The following is an 18286-nucleotide window of genomic DNA, read 5'->3' on the forward strand; positions in this document are numbered from 1 at the left end:
TTATTGCGTGGACGGGGTGTGAGGGATGAGGTGCGGGAGATGTGGGAGACACAGTTGAGGGCGTTCTCGACCACCCGAGTCCCTCTTATTGAGGGCATTCTTTCCATTGCTCTGATTCTCTCTGACCAACATTGCTAATCTTTTCCTAATTTCACACAGCCTAAAATATTTAAACACCAATTATACCAAGTTTGTAGCCGAGTCACTACAATGGCCTGTAATACTATAAATTATCAAGATCAAAACGAATTTGTCCTTTAAATTTTACCTTTTGATCCCTTACAATCAAGCATTTATGTCAATAACTCTTTAGATAGCTATCCCTTTCCGACATATAGGATTGAATGATGTTCTTCCCACATTTTAATTGCTCATTTTTGGTATACAATTTAGATACAGCATGAACAACAAAATCTCTAAACTAGAGGATTTCTAGAGCTTGTGCAATAAATCAATGACTTGTGGATGAGGTATATAATAAAATGCTCATCATCATAATCATGTCAGCATCTGCACTGCTGAGCTACTAAAACTGCTCCAAAAGAAGTGTACAGTTAAGCAGCTATGCACTCAATCATTACTGAAAATCAGGTGAACTGGAAAAGTATCAGGTTTCAACAATACTTAATACTGCTTTATGGTCTCTCATAGCTATTAAACAAATTTGAGAATCATTTTGACTCGTTCAAGGATACAAGTTATGAACTGAAGTTCAGTACAAATATTCAAGGCAGGTCTAAAGGTCCAAATGACCTGTGTCACTATACGAAAATCTTAGATAAATTGTAGACCCTTGTTATCTGATTACATCAATATAGCTCAAAGTACTCAACTTAACAAGCAAGATAATATATTTTGGCCTTTCACATTGATATGCCTCAGATTTAAATGTTAACCTTGCATATCTGGAGAGAAATATTTGAGTCTTGACAATTTGTTTGTAATTGCTTTAAAATGTAAACAGATTTATAACTAGGGAGGAAGGAACAATCCGTTATTTGACTTTGGGGCCATAATCACACCACAGATATCCCACATAGCAGAATTCATCATTTGCACATTATATGCTGTAAGATTGGCACAGATTGCTTGATCTTACATTACTGCATTAACACTTACATCAATACGGCTAACTTTAGAATTTACAAGTCTCACAGGAATGACTCCTAAATTAAATAGACATAGAACCATGGAAGAGAAAAAAAATGCTTACGAGTGGTTAAATGTAGCACCTTTTAAAGCAGAGGGTCCAGTAATCAGAGGCATAAATTAAGGATAAAGATAGAAGTCAAAGAGAGAGGATCGAGGAGAAACAATTTTCACTCAGTGATGGAAGCCTGAAACTCTGCCTGGAAGGGAGGTTAAGCAAGAAATTCTGATAACATTTAAGCAGTATTTAGATATTTTCTTAAACTGTCATAGCCTCTAGGTCTATGGCACAAAAGCTGGAAAATGAGATTAGTGCAGTTAGATGTTTGTTGACTGGTGCAGACAAAATGAACCAAATGGCCTCCCCTCCTGTGCTATAAACTTCTATGAGCCCATGACCAAATTCTTAGTCAAAAAGTTAAATTTTAAGGAGTACCACAGAAAGAGAAAAGAATGATGGTGGAAAGATCTAATAAGAGATTTAAGGCACAGCCACCAAACTGAAATAAAGCAAATCAGGGAAACACGAGGTGGGAGTACAAATGGCACGAGTTCTCAGTTTACAGTTGTAATGCTGTAAGGGATTTCAGAAACAGACCATGGATGGATCAAATATAATGAGAATTTTAAATGAAGTTTTGTGGACTCGGGCCTAATGTAGATTAGTGAGCACATAGGTAGTAGATAGTGTGGTTTGGCACAAGTTATTTGCTGGATTTATGGCAATGCATGATAATAAGACATTGGTGATATTTCCCTGTAACATTTCAAGTTGAAACAATTTAGCACAACAACTCAGTTTATTAAATTTCCCTTTTAATTTCAAAAATAAGATTTCAAAACGATTACAATATGAGAAAAATATTGTAAAACTGCTCATCACAGTAGCCTGCTTCATCTCAATATTAAATATCAATGAAGGTCAGGCACCATTTTACAAACAATAGATGCCAGAGCAAAAACCAATTGAGGCCAGAGGATCACAATGTGAAATATTTTCTTTCACAGAGTGCTACATGTGAATAGTGTATGCCGTAATAACTGACTAGTTTACATGAGCTATCTTGAAAGTAATGTACAATTTTAGAGGAAGTGTTTGTCGCAATTGTAACTGGGCGGCACAGTAGCTCAGTGTTTAGTACTGTTGCCTCAATTCCAGGGACCCAGGTTGGATTCCACCCTCGGGTGACTGTCTGTGTGAAGTCTGTATGTTCTTCCTGTGTCTGCGTGTGTTCCCTCCCATGGTCCAAAGATGTGCAGGTTAGGTGGATTGGCCATGCTAAATTGCCAATAGTGTCCAGGGACGTGCAGGTTAAGCGGATTAGTCATGGGAAGGGGGGGGGGGTTAAGAATGCTCTTCAGAGGGTCGGTGCGGACTTGATGGGCCGAATGATTGATTTATTGTCACGTGTGCAAAAGTACAGTGAAAAGCTTTGTTTACAAGCAGTACAGGCAGATCACAGTAAGCAAGGACGTACGAATCAGGCATCGTAAAAAGACTTAGAGACATAAAGGCTACATTACACAGGGTATATGCAAGATCAGCATTATTTAAGGCTAGAGGCTCCATTCATTAGTCGAATAATGGCCGAGAGAAAACTGTTCTTGAACTTGCTGGTGCGTGTTCAGGCTTCTGTATCTTCTGCCTGACGAAAGACATTACAGGAGATCATTACCTGGCTGCGATGGATCTTTGACAATATTGGCAGCAATTCTACGGCAGCGAGCCATATAAATGGGGGTCGACGGATAGAAGGTTGGCTTCTGTGATGGTCTGGGCTGTGCACACCACCTTCTGTAGTTTCTTAAGATCCTGGGCACAGCTGTTGCCATACCAGGCAGTTATGTAGCTGAACAGCATGGCCAAATGGCCTGCTTCCACACCATAGAGATTTTATGATCAAACATTAGGCATTGCTTCTTTGCAGGCTAGTGCAATTGATTGATGGACATGATGGATGAAGTAATGTATTCGTTCAAAACAATCTGAACCTCTTGAAGACTACAAACTTTCATGTTACATTTGTAAACTACCATCTTCAAGGATTGATAACTGCAACAACACAAACATGAGACATGAAGCTATCTGAACAAGTTGGCAATCATACCACCTCTGAAATCTGTATATAACCATTAGCCATCACATGATCATTTTCAGAAAATGGATTCATAAATTGTCCTCAAATCATTTGTGTTATCCAAGGTCCGAAACCTTAATTTTTTTTTAAAATACAGGCTTACTTCTAACATCTAAAATTTGATGCGGAAGTGAATTTCAGGAAGGTAACAGTGAAATATTCTTGTACAAATGCCATTAAAATATTCTTACATTGAACTCTCAAACCTCTTGAGTTCTGTTATAGATTTTAATAGAGTTATAAAGTATATCCAATTGACTTGAATTTTGTTTTGTATTTAGCCCAATAAGTATATCTATTATAACAAGCTGAACATAAATTCAGCGTGCCAAGGTATCCCAAATCTAGAATATATGCCATTGTTTGGAAAAGAATACAGAATATATAAACTCTCTATTACATGGACGGTGGAATGTATGATATTTTCCTAGCAACATCATTCCAGCATAGACAAAGATGACCTGCAGTACAGAGCAAAATTTAAAATTGAATAAAGGCAATTATTAACGTCATTGAACGCAACAAAAGCAGAGATTGGACACTATTATCAAATAGATAGTAGGTGCAACCAACTGGTTCACAGTAAGTGCTGTCAGAATTAGGTGGTTTATCAGCAAGTATTAGCTGTTTGTCACACTAGATGCAAGAACAATTCAAAATGCAAGAAGTGGAAGATCTGGATGAAGAGGGAGATAATATGAATGGAACAAAGAAATAATCAACACTCTGAACATACAGAAATTCAACTAGCTCGTGACACAAGAAATTGGAGAAGAGTTACCAGAAATGGCTTGAATGCTGACAGAATAGAATAAATGCTTCTTGGGCTATGCATTCACTGTTTGTCTCTACCTAGTTGAAACTCTCACTAGATTGCATAGTGAATTAGCCACTTAAAGGCAGTCAGGAAGCGAGGATGTGGAGTTTAGTGCCATCTATGTACACACAGACATTAACACAATGATGGAGATTGATGGAGAAGATCCAGCACAGATCCTTTAGGAACTCCAAAGACGATAGTGGGTAAATAACTCATTGCTAGAGATGTTCTGACCTTAACTGGATTAATAACAAAGAAACTGAGCAAGAAAAAAACCTATTACAAGCAATGGAGAAAGCAGCTTGGAGAGGGCTAGTGTTCAACTGAAGGGAATTTGGAGGAATAACGCACCATTAGAAACATACAGCCTTAAGGGAGGTCATTTATTGTGTCCTTCTCCCTGCCCCCCACCCCCGTTGTCCGACAAATATATTCCATTCAATCTGCTTTGAAAATTACAACTGAATCTGTTCTTACCATCCTTTTAGGTAGCACACTGCAAGTTGTAGTAATTCACTACACAAAATAATTTTTAAGCTCTTAAAATTGGGCACAACTACAGAATGTTGTTGGTGGCCATTAAGTTTGTAGTGTTGTATTTTCCAAGCTGGTCCTAAATAGGGGTGTAATACTAGCATCAGTATGGAGTGCTGGATACAGTATAGCTCCAATGTGATCTGTGTGAAGAAAGTAACTGGTTAGATGGCAATCATGCGAGGGTTCAAAGGAACTCAAGGATGGCCAGCATCAATAATGGAAATATTCAGGCATTCTCTAACAAAGAATGGACTAAAGAGATTGCCTAAACATAACTAAGCAGCACTGACCACCAACTAAATAAATGTGTTATTCTGGTATTATGATTTGAACACAAGAACACCTAACAATGCAACTGAAAATTATTTAAACCATATTTCAAATTTATTCCTGAAAGCAGTTTTGCATTTTATTTGATTCATTCTCGGGAGGAGGGCGTTGCTGACCATGTTAGTATTTATTGTCCATCCCAGAGGGCAGTTAACTCAACATTGCTGTGGGTCTGGAATCACATGTAGTCCAGACCAGGTAAGGATGGCAGTTTCCTTTCCTAAAAGACATTAGTGAACCAGTGGGTTTTCCCAACAATCGACAATGGCTTCATGGTTATCAGATTCATAATTTCAGATTTTTAAAAATGAATTCAAATTCTACCATCTGTCATGGCGGGATATGAACCTGGGTCCCCAGAACATTATCTGGGTTTTTGGAACACTGATCTAGCGATAATACCACTAGGCCATCATCTCCTCTATTTTATGGAAATTTATCTTGAAAGTAACATTATTCTGTAAATTGGTCTTCAATTTAATGGCAGTATTAACAGATTAAAAGACATTCCCAAAAATGTATCGGGAAATGCAAGTTACCTTTCAAGTTGAATAACATCCTTAAATACAAATCTACTGCTAATTAATATCAGAATCAAAGGTCTGCAGCATAGAAAATGGCCCTTCAGCCCACTGGCTTTGCACTAGTCAAAAACAAGCATCTAACTATTCCAAGATAACAAGGTGTAGAGCTGGATGAACACAGCAGGCCAAGCAGCAGAGGAGCAGGAAAGCTGACATTTCGGGTCAAGACCCTTCTTCAGAAAAATGACTATCTAACTATTCTAATCCAATCTGTATACCTTTTATACTTAAAAAATGCAACTGCACAACTAAATACTTCATAAATCTTCAGGTTTCTGCCCCAATGTTACAAGCAACGATTTCCAGACTTCCATGACCGTCTGGGTGAAAATATTTTTATTCACATCTGCTCTAAAACTTCCTGCTCCTTAGCACTGATCCTTCCAAGACGGGGATAAGTTCCTGCTTACCTGTTCGATGCCACTCAATTTTATACACCTCAATCATGTCATTTCTCACTGATCCACAGCCCTGTCTCTTCTGCTCTGAAAACATTCCAGCCCAAACAACGTTTGGGTAGATCATCTCTGCACTAGAAAAGGTGCAATCACATTCCTCCAATAAAGGGGATTCCGGAATTGAAGCAGCTTAATACCCACGTGATGTAAAAATGTGTATTTGTTTACACAGTATTAACAAATTTAAAGTCACAATTGTTATACGTGAAATAAAAATCTTCGAATACCATTCCTCCTTCAATATATACCTTGCAGTTTTTCACAGATATCAAACAGACAGCGTTTGCTCTTCAATATTGATGGTACAAAAGTAAATTCAATGCATGTTTTAATGCTTCCCCTTTCAGTACTTAAATACATTTTGTATTTAAATGTCTGGTGCTGAATTTCCAAATTTGTATTTCGAAACAGGACTGAATAACAACGTAATTTAAACACAGCTTCCAGCCGCAGGTTGCAAGGAAGGTACTTGCGGACAATGAGGGGCTAAGCACGTTATTCCATTTGTTCCGCAGGAGTCAAACGAAAGAAAACGCAATATTTTTCTTAATTAAAAAAGAAGCTCGTTTATGAAATACAAACAAATCAAAAAAAGCAAAAAAGAATTGACACCACCGCCATGTTAGCCATGTGCATCCCGACTGCTCTCTTACATTGGGAGCCCCTTCCCCCTGCGAGGTGGCGGAGACGCGAGCGGACCGGGAGGGAGCGGGGAGGGAGCGGGGCGGGATCAGGCGAGGATTGACGCTCCGGGCAGCCAATAGAACCCGCTGTACCTCTGGCCCAGACGGTGGCTGCCAGCCAATAGGGTGGTGCCTGAGGCGCGGGCGGGGCGGGACAGGGCACGGCGAGGACAGTATTGAGCAAACGGAACCATCCGTCTGTAAAGTACCAGCGCCCTATTTGACAGATAACCACACACCCGAAACAAAAAGGAAGCGGAGGAAAAAAGTAGTGAACAAAACCGAGACTCAGCATCACCTAGAGTAAATTAAACAAATTAAATGAAATACATGTGTAGCACCTAGGTGGGGGAAGGGAGGTACTTGAAGCGTCCTTATAACATGAGCACCATCTTAAAACCTACAGCTATAAAAAACTCCAACGTGAATAAAATCCTAAAATGAGAAATCGCATTTACTAAAGAAATTAGTTTTCAAGAGTTATAAAAAGGATCCGGCGGATTTTATTCCCATGTGAGGGGAAAAACAGGTTAAAAGACAAAAGAAAGGGCCCGACAATCTCATTTACTGACAAGATCAACGAATACACCCGACGCAGGACAAACCCAACCCATTAAAAGAAAACCCCATTTCAGTCCATCGCCAATGTACTCCGCCGTCAAAGTAGGCGGATCGCTCTTACCCAGCTCAGTTCCAACATTTTTTTTTAAAACGTTTGCAAGGAAACTAGTGAGCGGCGAGGCAATAATAACTGGAGGGGTGGGAGATTTTTCACTCACCGGCCGCGCCTTAAGGTCGCTGTCTCTCCGTCCTCCCTCGCTGTCTTCCTTTTTTTTGCCTCACCGACCGGATCCGACGCTCGGACTCCCCTGCGAACGTGAAAGCCGCTAATTCAAACCCGTCCAGCGCGTAGCGGCTGACCACTCGACGCATGCGACGTCACGAGCCTGCGTCACCACGCCACGCACTCACTAGTCGACGCCGGGCGTCAACTGTCCGTTGCCCAGGTGGTTGATCCATGTCCTGATGCCTCCTGTCAGGTGAGGGTTTTAATTTTAGTGATGCAGCCGGGGCATTTCTCACTCCACCACCGGCTTCTCGCAGAGGGTCGTGAATCGTGCGGTGGACATTGAGTAAATTTAAGGAGGAGAGGACAGATTTTTTAATTTGTAGGAGCAGTGGCTGGAATCTGAGCTAAAAACAAGAAAGAATTGTAACCGGTTTAAGGGTATCAGGAGCTGGGTCCGGACAAGGTAGATAAGGCAAAAATGGGTAATTTTCAGGTGGTAAGGTGTTACAAATGGAGGGCTACTGGGATCAACTATTTATAATCTATATCAATGACACGGACGAAAAGACTGAATACCTACACTATAGAAACAGGCCTTTCAGCCCATGGAGTCCATACTACCTCTCCGAATATCCGACTAAGAACCACCACCATGGCTAATCCACCTTAGCCTCCACATATTTGGACAGTGGGAGGAGACTGGAGCACCCAAGGGAAACCACGCAGACACAGGGAGAATGTGCAGACTCCACACAGACAGCCACCCGAGGCTGGAATCAAACCCGCGTCCCTGGTGCTGTGAGGCAGCAGCGCTAACCACTGAGACACCAAGCGTAGTTGCTAAATTTATCAATGACACAAAGAGATATAGGAAAGTAGAGTTTGCATGTTCTCCCCACATCTGTGTGGGTTTCCGTCCACAGTCCAAAGATGTGCAAACTAGGTGGATTGGACATGCTAAATTTACCCATAGTGTTCAGGGATGTATAGGTTAGGTGCGTTAGCCATGGGAAATGCAGCGTTACAGGGATAGGGTAGGGGGGTGGGATGGTCTTCGGAGGATCGGTGTGTACTCATTGGCCCGAATGGCCTATTTCCACGCTCTAGGGATTCTGTGAATGTAATATAACTAGATGTAATAAGAACTATAAATCAACTAAGAACTATAAATCAATTAAGTGTGTGACATAGATTTGGCACATTAAATATAATGTGGGAACATCTGAACTTGTTCACTTTGGCGGAAAGAATAGAAAAGTACCATATCACTCACACTGAGAGATATCATGGAACCCTGAGATTTAAAGGGATCTGGTTATCCCTGTACGTGAAACACAGAAGGTTAGGCTGCAGGGATAGTGAGTGATTAAGAAGGGAAATGGAATGTTGTCATTTAATGCAAGGAAAATGGAATATAGGGATAGAAATGTTTTGCTACTCTTGTACAGAGTATTAGTGAGACTACTTCTGGAATGCCGTTACATTTTTGGTCTCCTTATTTAAGAAAGGGCATCATTTCATTAGAAGCAGTTGAGAGAAGGTTTATGTGACTGATTCCTAGGATTATGGGGTTATTCTGTGAAGAAAGATTGGACAGATTGGCTTGTCTCCATTGTTGACAAGAAGAATTAGAGGTGATTTTATTGGAAGATTTAGGATAGGGAGGGAATGTTATGAGAGAGGATGTTGAAAGACTGTTTGCCCTTGTCAGAGAGACTTGAATGAAAGTTGGTTGGATTTTCGACAAACAAGAAGTTAAAGGATATTGGGGCTACTGGAAAAATGGAATTGCCACCAAAATCTGTTCATCCATGATCTTATCAAATTGTGAAGCATTATTGAGTGTCTGAAATGCCTTATCGTGCTTCTAAGTAGTATGTTCTGACGTATTTTCTGCACCTTACCCAATAATTCCTGGTGCCAAAATTCAGCAAATAAGTTGCATCAACAATATTTAAATGGGTTGTCAGAAAAAGTTTCTTGTTTGTCTTAGTTAAAGCTAAAAATGAACTTCTTGGCCATTTTGGCATTAGTCTGTAACGGTTTTCAAAACTTGAGGATAACTCACTTGTAGGACGTACAGCACTATTTCAACTATCTGGACTCCATTTTCTCCCCCTTGGTCCAGGAACTCCCTACCTATGTCCGTGACACCACCCACGCCTTCCACCTCCTCCAGAACTTCCAATTCCCCGGTCCCCAACACCTCATCTTTACCATGGACGTCCAGTCCCTCTACACCTGCATTCCCCATGCAGATGGCCTTAAGGCCCTCCACTTCTTCCTGTCCCGCAGGCCCGACCAGTCCCCCTCCACTGACACCCTCATCCGCTTAGCCGAACTCGTCCTCACCCTCAACAACTTCTCTTTCAATTCCTTCCACTTCCTACAGACAAAGGGGGTAGCCATGGGTACCCACATGGGCCCAAGCTACGCCTGCCTCTTTGTAGGTTACGTGGAACAATCCCTCTTCCGTACCTACACCGGCCCTAAACCCCACCTCTTCCTCCGTTACATTGATGACTGTATCGGCACCGCCTCGTGCTCCCACGAGGAGCTCTAACAGTTCATCCACTTCACTAACACCTTCCACCCCAACCTTAAGTTTACCTGGACCATCTCTAACACCTCTCTCCCCTTCCTGGACCTCTCTGTCTCCATATCGGGCAACCACCTAGAAACCGATATTTATTTCAAGCCCACCGACTCCCACAGCTACCTAGAATACTCCTCCTCCCACCCACCTTCCTGCAAAAATGCTATTCCCTATTCCCAATTCCTTCGCCTCCGCCGCATCTGCTCCCAGGATGAGGCATTCCACTCCCATACATCTCAGTTGTCCTCGTTTTTTAAGGACCGTAACTTCCCCCCCTCAGTGGTCGAGAACTCCCTCAACCGTGTCTCCCACATCTCCCGCAACTCATCCCTCACACCCCGTCCACGCAATAAGACCCAAAAAAGAATCCCCCTCGTCCTCACATACCACCCCACCAACCTCCGGATCCAACGCATCATCCTCCGACACTTCCGCCATCTGCAATCCGACCTCATCACCAAAGCCATCTTTCCCTCCCCACCCTTATCTGCTTTCCGGAGGGACCACTCTCTCCGTGACTCCCTTGTCCGCTCCACACTCCCCTCCAGCTCCACCACATCTGGCACTTTTCCCTGCAACCGCAGGAAGTGCTACACCTGCCCCCATACCTCCTCCCTCACCCCCATCCCAGGCCCCAAGAAGACTTTCCACATCAAGCAGATGTTCACCTGCACATCTGCCAATGTGGTATACTGCATCCGCTGTACCCGGTGTGGCTTCCTCTACATCGGGGAAACCAAGCGGAGGCTCGGGGACCGCTTTGCAGAACACCTACGCTCGGTTTGCAATAAACAACTGCACCTCCCAGTCGCGAACCATTTCAACTCCCCCCTCCCATTCCTCAGACGACATGTCCATCCTCGGCCTCCTGCAGTGCCACAACGATGCCACCTGAAGGTTGCAGGAACAGCAACTCATATTCCGCTTGGGAACCCTGCAGCCCAATGGTATCAATATGGATTTCACAAGCTTCAGAATCTCCCCTCCCCCTACCGCATCCCAAAACCAGTCCAGCTCGTCCCCGCCTCCCTAACCTGTTCTTCCTCCCACCTATCCCCTCCTCCCACCTCAAGCCGCACCTCCATCTCCTACCAACTAACCTCATCCCGCCCCCTTGACCTGTCCGTCCTCCCTGGACTGACCTATCCCCACCTACACTCACCTTTACTGGCCCCATCCCCGCCTCTTCGACCTGTTTGTTTCCTCTCCACCTATCCTCTCCTCTATCCCTCTTCTATCCGCTTCCCACTCTCTCCCTATTTATTTCAGAACCCCCTTCCCCTCCCCCTTTTCTGATGAAGGGTCTAGGCCCGAAACGTCAGCCTCTCTGCTCCTATGATGCTGCTTGGCCTGCTGTGTTCATCCAGCCCTGCACCTTGTTGTCTCTAGCACTATTTCTGTGTCAGGTCACGAGGATCAATTTACTGTGCAGCATTCTATAGAAAGGTCACAGTTCTGACAGATGCAGCTAAACAAACTAAAAGAACTCTGGGATTTCCTAGAATTACAGACTTTCAACTTACCCAGGACATCACTGAATGCATACCCTCCCTCAATCATAAGGTCAGAAGTGGGATGTTCACTGATGGTTGCACAATGTTCAGCATCAGTTGTTACACCTCTGATATTGAAGCAATCCATGTCCAAATGTCCAAAAAACCTGGACAATATCCAGGTTTGGGCTGACAGTTTGCACCCCATAAATGTCAGGTAATGACCACCTTCAACAAGACATTGCCTCTTGATATTCAATGACATTACCATTGCTAATCCCCACTATCACCATCCATTGACCAGAATCTGAAATGGACCAGCCATATAAATACTGTAGCAACAAGAACAGGTTAGAGACTACGAGACCTGCAGTGAGTAACTCACCTCCTGACTTCCAAAGCCTGTAAAAAAGGTACAAGTCCGAAGTGTGATGGAATACTCTCTACTTGCCTGGCATTGGGAAGCTCCAACAATATTTCAGAAGCTTGACAACATGCAGGACAAAATAATCTGCTGGATTGGGACCATATCCTCAAATATTCACTCTCTCCACAACTGACCGTCAGTAGCAGCAGTGTCTACTGATGCTCTGCAGAAATTCACCAAGGCTACTTAGACATTTCAAATGCACAACCATTACCATCTAGAAAAACAAGAGCAGCAAGAACATGAGAGTATCACCACCTACAAGGCACTCACTATCCTGACCTGTATATCTATAACCGTTCCTTCTGTGTCAAAATCCTGAAACTCCCTTCTGAAGGTGGGAGGGTGAACTGTATGAGGATGCAGAGATCCTTCAGCATGATCTCGATAGGTTGGGTGAGTGGGCAAATCAATGGCACATGCAGAATAGTTTGGATAAATGTGAGGTTATTTACATCGGAAGCAAAAACAAGAAGGCAGATTACTACCTGAATGGCTGTAAATTGGGAGAGGGGGGTGTGCAGTGGGGCCTGGGCATTCTTGTGCATCAGTCGCTTAAGGTAAGCATGCAGGTGCAGCAGGCAATAAAGAAGGCAAAAAGTATGTTGGCCTTCATTGTGAGAGGTTTGAGTACAGGAGCAGGGATATGTTGTTGCAGTTATACAAGGCCTTGGTGAGGGCACACCTAGAATATTGTGTGCAGTTTTGGTCTCGTTTTCTGAGGAAGGATGCTTTTGCTCTCGAGGGACTGCGGTGAAGCTTTACCAGACTGATTCCAGGGATGGCATGTCTGACGTATGAGGAGAGATTAACTACGTTGGGATTGTTTTTGCTAGAGTTCAGACGAATGAATGGGGGGAATCTCATTGAGACTTATAAAATTCTAACAGAACTGGACTGGGTAGATGCAGGGAGGATGTTCCCAATGGTGGGTGTGTCCAGAACGAGGGGTCACAGTATGAGGATTCGGGATAGACAATTTAAGATGGAGATGAGGAGACATTTCTTCACCCAAAGAGTGGTAAGCTTGTGAAATTCATTACCACAGGAAGTAATTGATGCCAAAATATTGAATGTATTCAGGAGGCGACTAGGTATAGCACTTGGGGCAAATGGGTTCAAAGTTTATGGGGAGAAAGCAGGATTAGCTATTGAGTTGGATGATCAGCCATCATCATGAAGAATGGCAGAGCAGGCTCGAAGGACCGAATGGCCTCCTCTGCTTCTATCTTCTATGTTACAGCATTGTGGGCCTACTGACAGAACAATAAATGCTGGCCCAGCTACATCTCATGAATGAAAAAAAATGTGTTGTGTGAAGTTGTAGATTATTTGTGAAAAGAAATGAATTCTATTCCTTGAATGTTGAGCTGATGTGCCACATATGTTTGTGCCTTTTTTCTTGACATTAGTCATGGTACGTTTACACAGCGCTGATTTTCTTCATCTTCACTTCCATCTAACTTGCGGAGGTGCTGGTGTTGGACTGGGTCAGGGGGGGTGGGGAGCGGGAGGTGGAACAAAGTCAGAAGTGACACAATACCAGGTTTTGTCCAACAGGTTTATTTGAAATCACAAGTTTTCAGAGCATTGCCCCTTAGTCAGGTGAAGTGAGAGGGAAGCACATAGACACAGAATTTATAGGCAGAGAGATCAAAAGATTATCCAAATGGTGTGAGTGAAGTGTCGAATAATAAGTCTCTGCAGGTGATCAAAAGTGTCAGATGGTGTGAGTAAAGTGTCAACAGCTGAATAACAAGCAAAGGGAATGACCTACAATCCGATTAAATGAGGCAGGGAGATAATTACAAAAAATAAAAAAAAAGTCGTGCTGGAGATGAACCAAATGATTGGAATAACGTCAGTGCTGGCTTCAAATTTTGCTGTATTTCTTTTCTGTCTGCCTCATGTACAGGTTGCTTATTCCTGGATAGAACACGGATTCACAGAAACCAATGAGGATGGAAAGGAAACAGAGAAACTGAGTGAATGAGGGTTGGGAAGAAGAGTTGGCTGAGTGAGTGATTGAATGCTGGTTGGGAAGAGAGAATACTGAGTAAATGAAGGTTCGGAAGAGGGGCTTTTCTGTATTCATTCATGGGACAGGAGATTGACAGCTGGCCCAGCATTAATTGTTCATCCTTAGTTGTCCGTGAAAAGGTGGTGATGAGCTGACTTCCTCAACAGCTGCAGTCAGTTTGCTGTAAGTAGACACACAATGCTGTTTGGGAGGGAGATCCCCGATTTTCACCCAGCCACAGTGAAGTCTTCTAGTTCATAAAATAATATTTTTATACTGTTTTAAAACAGGTTTTTATATTTATACAATTAATATTACATATCAATGTATAATCAAACATAAAATATTCAGCATATAATTGTTAATGTGCTGCTTTGTTGCTGTTTATTTTTGGTGCTTTCTTGGGTCATATTAATTTTCAGCTGTTGAAATGGGGTCACAATGGAAAATAGCTTAGGAAGCACTGCTGTTGACCTTCAAAAGCAGTTGCTGCTGTTTGGAATGGATCAGAAAGACTCCTTTAGTATATCTCCAAGAGGTCCAACCAGATTTATTGTGATATGGTGAATTTTCCACAATAATGCCCTGCAAAGGGAGCAACATTTTGTGGTAGAAATGGAGAAGCAAGTCAAAGAGAATGACTAGAAACTCAGAATGATATAATGAGCAAACACGAGTTTCCTGGGCTCCACAACAGCAAATCATTCCATTGAATTATTGGTTCGCCATTCACTGCAATGACAGTTGACTACAGCCACACTTCTATCACATGCCAACAACAAGTAAGTTAAGTGCTTGTTGTAAAATTGACATAATGAAATTTGAAGACATAAAAACACACAAATTAAAAGTTCTTGTTCTTCTTTGTTAGTTTTAGCTATCACAAGGTGCTATCCCAGTCCCTCTAGTTTGAGGGGTGGATAGAACATAGAACATTACAGCGCAGTACAAGCACTTCGGCCCTCGATGTTGCGCCGACCTGTGAAACCAATCTGAAGCCCATCTAACCTACACTATTCCATTATCATCCATATGTTTATCCAATGACCATTTAAATGCCATTAAAGTTGGCGAGTCTACTACTGTTGCAGGCAGGGCTTTCCATGCCCTTACTACTCTCTGAGTAAAGAACCTACCTCTGACATCTGTCCTATATCTCTCACCCCTCAATTTAAAGCTATGTCCCCTCATGCTAGCCATCACCATCCGAGGAAAAAGGCTCTCGCTGTCCACCCTATCTAATCCTCTGATCAACTTGTATGTCTCTATTAAGTCACCTCTTAACCTTCTTCTCTCTAACGAAAACAGCCTCAAGTCCTTCAGCCTTTCCTCATAAGACCTTCCCTCCATACCAGGCAACATCCTGGTAAATCTCCTCTGCACCCTTTCCAATGCTTCCACATCCTTCCTATAATGCAGTGACCAGAACTGTACGCAATACTCCAAGTGCGGCCGCACCAGAGTTTTGTACAGCTGCAACATGACCTCATGGCTCCGAAACTCAATCCCTCTACCAATAAAACCTAACACACCGTACACCTTCTTAACAACCCTATCAACCTGGGTGTCAACTATCAGGGATCGATGCACATGGACACCGAGATCTCTCTGCTCATCCACACTACCAAGAATCTTACCATTAGCCCAGTACTCTGTATTCCTGTTACTCCTTCCAAAGTGAATCACCTCACGCTTTTCCGCATTAAACTCCATTTGCCACCTCTCAGCCCAGCTCTGCAGCTTATCTATGTCCCTCTGTAACCTGCAATATCCTTCCGCACTATCCACAACTCCACTGACTTTAGTGTCAACTGCAAATTTACTAACCCGTCCTTCTACGCCCTCATCCAGATCATGTATAAAAATGACAAACAGCAGTGGCCCCAAAACAGATGCTTGCGGTACACCACTAGTAACTGAACTCCAGGATGAACATTTCCCATCAACCACCACCCTCTGTCTTCTTACAGCTAGCCAATTTCTGATCCAAACCGCTAAATCACCCTCAATCCCATGCCTCTGTATTTTCTGCAATAGCCTACCGTGGGGAACCTTATCAAACGCATTACTGAAATCCATATACACCACATCAACCGCTTTACCCTCATCCACCTGTTTGGTCACCTTCTCAAAGAACTCAATAAGGTTTGTGAGGCATGACCTACCCTTCACAAAACCATGTTGACTATCCCTAATCAAATTATTCCTTTCTAGATGATTATAAATCCTATCTCTTATAATCCTTTCCAACACTTTACCCACAACCGAAGTAAGGCTCACTGGTCTATAATTACCAGGGTTGTCCCTACTCCCCTTCTTGAACAAGGGGACAACATTTGCTATCCTCCAGTCTTCTGGCACTATTCCTGTAGACAATGACGACATAAAGATCAAAGCCAAAGGCTCTGCAATCTCCTCCCTAGCTTTCCAGAGAATCCTAGGATAGATCCCATCCGGCCCAGGGGACTTATTTATTTTCACACTTTCCAGAATTGCTAACACCTCCTCCTTATGAACCTTAATCCCGTCTAGTCTAATAGCCTGTATCTCAGTATTCTCCTCGACAACATTGTCTTTTTCCTGTGTGAATACTGACGAAAAATATTCATTTAGCGCCTCTCCTATCTCTTCGGACTCCATGCACAACTTCCCACTACTGTCCTTGACTGGCCCTAATCTTATTCTAGTCATTCTTTTATTCCTGACATACCTATAGAAAGCTTTAGGGTTTTCCTTGATCCTACCTGCTAAAGACTTCTCATGTCCCCTCCTGGCTCTTCTTAGCTCTCTCTTTAGGTCCTTCCTGGCTAACTTGTAACTCTCAAGCGCCCTAACTGAGCCTTCACGCCTCATCTTTACATAAGCCTCCTTCTTCCTCTTGACAAGAGATTCAACTTCTTTAGTAAACCACGGTTCCCTCGCTCGACCACTTCCTCCCTGCCTGACAGGTACATACTTATCAAGGACACGCAGTAGCTGTTCCTTGAACAAGCTCCACATTTCAATTGTGCCCAGCCCCTGCAGTTTCCTTCTCCATCCTATGCATCCCAAATCTTGCCTAATCGCCTCATAATTGCCTTTCCCCCAGCAAAACTCTTACTCTGCGGTATATACCTCTCCCTTTCCATCGCTAAAGTAAATGTAACCGAATTGTGGTCACTATCACCAAAGTGCTCACCTACCTCCAAATCTAACACCTGGCCTGGTTCATTACCCAGTACCAAATCCAGTGTGGCCTCGCCTCTTGTTGGCCTATCTACATACTGTGTCAGGAAACCCTCCTGCACACATTGGACAAAAACTGACCCATCTAAAGTACTTGAACTATAGCGTTTCCAGTCAATATTTGGAAAGTTAAAGTCCCCCATAACAACTACCCTGTTACTTTCGCTCCTATCCAGAATCATCTTTGCAATCCTTTCCTCTACATCTCTGGAACTTTTCAGAGGCCTACAGAAAACGCCCAACAGGGTGACCTCTCCTTTCCTGTTTCTAACCTCAGCCCATACTACCTCCGTAGACGAGTCCTCATCAAACGTCCTTTCTGCCACCGTAATACTGTCCTTGACTAACAATGCCACACCTCCCCCTCTTTTACCACCTTCCCTGATCTTACTGAAACATCTAAACCCCGGAACCTGCAACAACCATTCCTGTTCCTGCTCTATCCATGTCTCTGAAATGGCCACAACATCGAAGTCCCAGGTAACAACCCATGCTGCAAGTTCACTCACCTTATTCCGGATGCTCCTGGTGTTGAAATAGACACACTTCAAACCACCTTCCTGCCTGCCGGTACACTCCTGCAACCTTGAAACCTTATTCATGACCTCACTACTCTCAACCTCCTGTACACTGGAGCTACAATTCAGGTTCCCATCCCCCTGCTGAATTAGTTTAAACCCTCCCAAAGAGCATTAGCAAATCTCCCTCCCAGGATATTGGTACCCCTCTGGTTCAGGTGTAGACCATCCTACCCCAGAATGAACCCCAATTATCCAGGTATCTGAATTCCTCCCTCCTGCACCATCCCTGTAGCCACGTGTTCAACTGCTCTCTCTCCCTATTCCTCGCCTCTCTAGCACGTGGCACGGGTAACAAACCAGAGATAACAACTCTGTTTGTTCTAGCTCTAAGCTTCCACCCTAGCTCCTTGAATTTCTGCCTTACATCCCCATCCCTTTTCCTACCTATGTCGTTGGTGCCTGTGTGGACCACGACTTGGGGCTGCTCCCCCTCAAGGATCCCGAAAACACAATCC

General features: G+C 43.2%; 1 protein-coding gene across 7 annotated transcripts in view; it reads right to left on the reverse strand.

Moving 5' to 3' along the window:
- LOC109914185 (microtubule-associated protein RP/EB family member 1) overlaps positions 1-7700 on the reverse strand; it is a 56766-nt gene extending 49066 nt beyond the window's left edge. For 2 of the 7 annotated variants that reach the window (XM_048608129.1, XM_048608127.1), the window contains exon 1: positions 7479-7700. The gene's annotated coding sequence lies outside the window, so the exon portion shown is untranslated. Of the gene's footprint in view, positions 1-7381 lie in introns of all 7 variants that reach the window. The other 5 variants (XM_048608125.1, XM_020513765.2, XM_020513757.2 and 2 more) reach the window with 5 other exon arrangements.
- Positions 7701-18286: the final 10586 nt, after the last annotated feature.

The sequence above is a fragment of the Rhincodon typus genome, chromosome 19 (genome assembly GCF_021869965.1).
Source record: "Rhincodon typus isolate 14 chromosome 19, sRhiTyp1.1, whole genome shotgun sequence".
Classification (NCBI taxonomy): Eukaryota; Metazoa; Chordata; class Chondrichthyes; order Orectolobiformes; family Rhincodontidae; genus Rhincodon; species Rhincodon typus.